Source organism: Sciurus carolinensis, chromosome 12 (assembly GCF_902686445.1).
Source record: "Sciurus carolinensis chromosome 12, mSciCar1.2, whole genome shotgun sequence".
Taxonomy (NCBI): domain Eukaryota; kingdom Metazoa; phylum Chordata; class Mammalia; order Rodentia; family Sciuridae; genus Sciurus; species Sciurus carolinensis.
In genome coordinates, this window is record NC_062224.1 from 38,103,804 (window position 1) to 38,108,751 (window position 4,948).

Sequence of the window (4,948 nt, forward strand, 5' to 3'; positions counted from 1 at the left end):
CCACTCCCAGTCATGGCAACAAGCTGAGTAGGCACTGCAAAACCCCATGCCTGATGCCCTTCTACCATCCATGCATGGGGCAGGGAAGGAAAGCATCTTTCATGGGAAATTTGCTGTATGCCAGGCTTAAGAAAGTGAGGAGAGATGGTAGGGTTATTCCTGTCACTCTCTGAGTCCATTTGTGCATGCTTAAAATCAGCAAAAATGGGATCTGTATTCTGAAATACAGTGGCTTAGGTAGGCCCCATAAGAAAAGAGGTAAAGGAGGAATACATGGTCTTAAGGTGTATATATGAGGTGTCCCCAAAGTTCATGTGTGAGTCATTGCAAGAAAGTTTAAAGATTAAATTATTGCAATATGAGAACTTTAACCTAATTAGTGTATTAACATTTTAATGGGAATTAACTGAGTGGTAACTATAGACAGGTGGTGTGTGGATGCAGAAGGTATTCATGGGGTTATGCCTTTGGGTTTTATATTTTGTCATAATGAGAAAAGCTCTCTATACTTGCTTCCCTGTGACATGTCCTGAGCCACTTTTCTCCACCACACCCTCCAGTCATGATGTACTGCCTTTCATTTGACCACAAAATTTGGAGTTGGATATCTATGAACTGAGACCGCTGAAACCATTAGGCCCAACATAAATTGTTTCTCCACTAATTATTCTTGTCAGGTATTTTGGTCACAGCAGCAAATAAACTGATGAGAGCATGTGGGGACTATGTGATAATCTCAGTTTTTGCGAAAAAAATAAATAAATAAATAAAATCAGCACTTGACTAAATTTTGCAACTTTCATGGCATAAGCATTCAAATAACCAAGAATATTAGGGAAGTCAAAAAAGTAAAGCCACATATGAAAAGTCTCCCAGGCTCAAGGGTTAAAGAGAGAAAGTTTTCTCCTCTAAATTCAGGAAGAATACATGAATGCTTTCATCTCTACTAGTTAACATGTTACTGAAAGTCCTATCCAGAGTAATTAGAGGGTAACAAAGAAAACAAAGGAAAAAATGGGGGGAAAAGAAAAAAATGGCAAACAAATTGTGAAGGAAGAAAAAATGATCTCCCTTTGAAGGTTATAGGATAGTCTGTGTAGAAAACTAAACATTTCACAACAAAAATCTGTGAGAAATAACAAATTCAGAAGTGACTCTGGGTACAAGATCAGCACCCAAAAGGAAGTTGTATTCTATATACTAATAAACAACAATCTGAACTGAAATTTTCTTAAAAGTTCATTTAATAGCATCAAAACAAACCTAACCAAGGAGTTAACAGACTTTTATACTGGAAACTGTCAAACATTGTTGGAAGAAATTAAAAAACACACAAACAAATGCAAAAGCATCACATGTGAAAGCACTGGAAGACTGGACATGGGTAAAATGGTAATACTACTAAAGTGATCTACCGACTTAAAGGAAATCTGTGTGAAAACCCCAATGGTGTTTTTTGCAGAACAGGAAAATCTATCCTGAAACTCATATGGAATCTAAAAGTACCCTAAAAAACTAAAACAACATTGAAAAAGAACAGTTACAGGACTAACCATTCCAAATATCAAAACTCATTATTAAATTAGAGTAATTGAAGCAATTTGATACTTGCATAAAGGCAGACATACAGATATATGGAGAAGGATTAAGACTCAGAAATAAATCCTCACACTGATCATCAAATTATTTTTGACAAGAATGCAAAGTCCATTTAATGAGGAAAGAAAATTCTTGTCTAAAAAATAGTGTTAGGAAAAACTGCATATCTATGTGAAAAAAAAGGAAGAAATAAATAAATCAGATGCTTACCCTACTCTACATGCAAAAGTAGACTCAAAATGGATCAAAGACCATAACATATGAGCTAAAGTTATTAAAATCTTAGAGAAAGCACAATAGAAAAGTTTGATGACATTGGATTTGGCAATGACTTCTTGTATATGCCTCTGCAGTAAGAACAATAAATTCCTTTCCTAAAACTGAACTATACCAACATTCTGTGCATCAAAGGACAGAGCAGAGTGAAAAAGCAATTCATGGAATGTGAGAAAATATTTAAAAATTGTATATTCAATTAAAGGTTATATCTAGACTTTATGAAAAAGTTGACAACCAGAACAAAACCACCTGATCAAAAATGGTCAAAGGACATGAATAGATATTTCTCAGAAAAATATATACAAAAGGCCAACAAGCACATGAAAAGTTACTCAGTAGGTCATTAGGGAAATGCACACCAAAACCACAATCACATAGCACTTCAAACTTATTAGGTTGGCTTCTATTAGTGAAACAGGATTTAACAAGTGTTGGTAGAGATGTGGAGAAACTAGAATCCTTATATAGTCTTGGAGAAAATATAAAATGGGCACTATGCTAAGCAGAATAGTGGTTGTTCAAGCAAATTAAAGGCAGAACTACAGTATGATGCAGCAGTTCCACCCAGAGTCATACATAAGAGAACTGGTAGAAGATTTCAGGACATATTTGTCTACCTGTGTTTGTAGCAGCATTAATCACAATACCACAAGGTTGTAAGCCACCCAAATGTCCCTGAGGGATGGATGCTTAAATGAACTCTAATCTCTACATCCCATGGCATATTATTATTCAGTCTTAAAAGAAAGGAAATGTGGACACAGGCTACAACATGGATGAACCTTGAGAACACTGTACTCTTCACCAAGTCAGCCAAAGAAAACTGCAGTATGATTCCACTTATATCAGGTACCTGGATTATTTAAATTCTTAGAGACAGAAAATAGAATGGTGGTCACCAAGGCCTAGAGGAAAGGGGAATGAGATCTTATTGTTTATGGGCTATGGAGTTTATGTTCCAGAAGAAGAAAAGAATGCTGAAGATTGGCTACAACAATATCAGTAATCAATACTGAGCTGTACACTCAAATATGGTGAAGAGGTCAAATTTTTATTATGTATATTTTGCAACTGCATATGTTGGTCAGTGCCAGGGGTGTGGTGGCCATTGTCCATGGTTGCAGTGAGGCTTTCGCCCTGGGCCATGGGTCCTCTGCAGGAGCCGCTGCCAGAGGTCAGTGGACCAGAAAGTGGGGGCCTAGAGGTGGCACCTGCGGTAGAAGTCGGCATGGCTCCAGGATAGGTCTTACACCTGCCTTTCCGCCTGGCTTCCTGCTCCCTTGCCCTCATCCCATGGCACTGGAGGACGCAATCTGTCCCTGCCACACAGGAGGACCGCGAGCCAGGTAAGGTGGGTCACTCGCAGGGTCCACCCAGAGGGCACTAGCAGCCTGTTATCCAGGTGTGCCGTGTTTCCCACGTATGTGGGAACAGTCCGTGTGACTGAGCGTGAGGCGGTGGACAGACGTCAGATTGCCAGGGTGTGCCAATGACCCACTTTGCTTTGTTTATGCTCCGAGACTGGGGACAGAGGAGAATGCTCCAGCACTGACCCGCAGCCTGGGCAGTCCAGTTCTGCCTCACAACCGGGCCTCTGACTCAGCAACCCCGGGGGTGGGGTTGACCTTCAGGGGGTGACCTTCAGGCTGGGAAACAGAGGCTCTGGGGAAGGAGGTGCTCCTGGACAGGCATCTGGTTGATCCAGCCTCAGGGATGGTGGCCATCAACCTGTGGGCATCCTGGGGTGCACTTATGGACCAGTCCTGGGGGATGGCAGCTGTTGACCCATGGGCCCCCTGGACTCTGTGTCCTCAGAACCCTGAGGCACCTGGAGAGGAGCAACAGGAGGGGAGGAGGGCTGTTGGGCACCCAGCAGACCAGGTCCAGGAACCAGTGACCTTCAAGGATGTGGCTGTGGACTTCATCCAAGAATGGGGTCATATGGATTTTGTGCAGACTCTGTACCACAGTGTGAATCTAGAGACCCATGGGTACCTACTATCTGTGCTCAATCAGATCACCAAGCCCAAAGTCATCTCCCTGTTGGAACAAGAAGAGCCTTGGTAGGTGGAGCAGACATGTCTTGAGAGCACTTGTCCAGAGTGGATGAGAGGTGTGAAAACAGTATGATGATCCAAACAGAGTGGTTTTGATGAAGAACAATCCCATAGCATGAAGTAGAAAAGATACATATGGGATGATTCTTGGGTCTCTAGGTTAGGAGTTTGGGGATGTTAAGACTAATTAGAAATATGCCACACAAACCAGAGTACAGCTATGAGGCAAGAGGTCTTGATGCAAAACCAAATCCTATCTCAGAGAGGATCTGAATTCTGTGAACTTGGGGAAGAGTACAGCCAGAATGTAAACTTTGTTCTATGTCAGAGTGTTTCCCAGAGCATTTCTAAAAACCTGATATGCATGCTGAAAGCTGGAGAAGTGACTCAGTCATAATGTATGCAGATAAGATTACCTGTGAAAACAGTAATTATGACCAAGCTCTCGACCACTCTGTCCACCCTATTTACCCTGTAAAAATGCAAACTGGGGATAATTTTTTCAAATGTACTAATGCAGTTAAATCTATCAATCTTATAATACATTTTGGTGATCATAAAGGAATGCACACAGGAGAAAAACTGTATGAATATAACGAGTGCCATCCAATCTTTAACCAGAACCCATCATTAAATGAACATCCAAGATTTCATTTTGGAGAAAACTGTATGATTACAAAGAATATAAGAATATATTTTACTTCTCTTTCTTTATTTTACTTCTCTTTCATCAAAAACTTGATGCTGAGATACAATGAGTGGAAGAAAGTCTTTGGGTATGACTTGAGCTTAGGAAAATGTTCAAAGGCATGAGACAGCATGTGAGTGGCAGAGAAGGGAAGAGAATCAAGGACTGAACTCTGGAGCAATCTGATGTTGAGGAGCTGAGGGACAACCAGCAAGGGAGACTGAGTAAATACAGCTGGTACTATAAACTAGAAAAAAAACTATGTGCTGGTACAGAGCAGAAAATATTTCAAGAGGAGTAATCAAATATATTCAAATATTGCTGG

The 4,948-nt window shown here is 40.7% G+C and overlaps 1 pseudogene; it reads left to right on the forward strand.

Moving 5' to 3' along the window:
• Window positions 1-3,591: 3,591 nt before the first annotated feature.
• LOC124961249 (zinc finger protein 606-like) lies at window positions 3,592-4,748 on the forward strand (annotated as a pseudogene).
• Window positions 4,749-4,948: the final 200 nt, after the last annotated feature.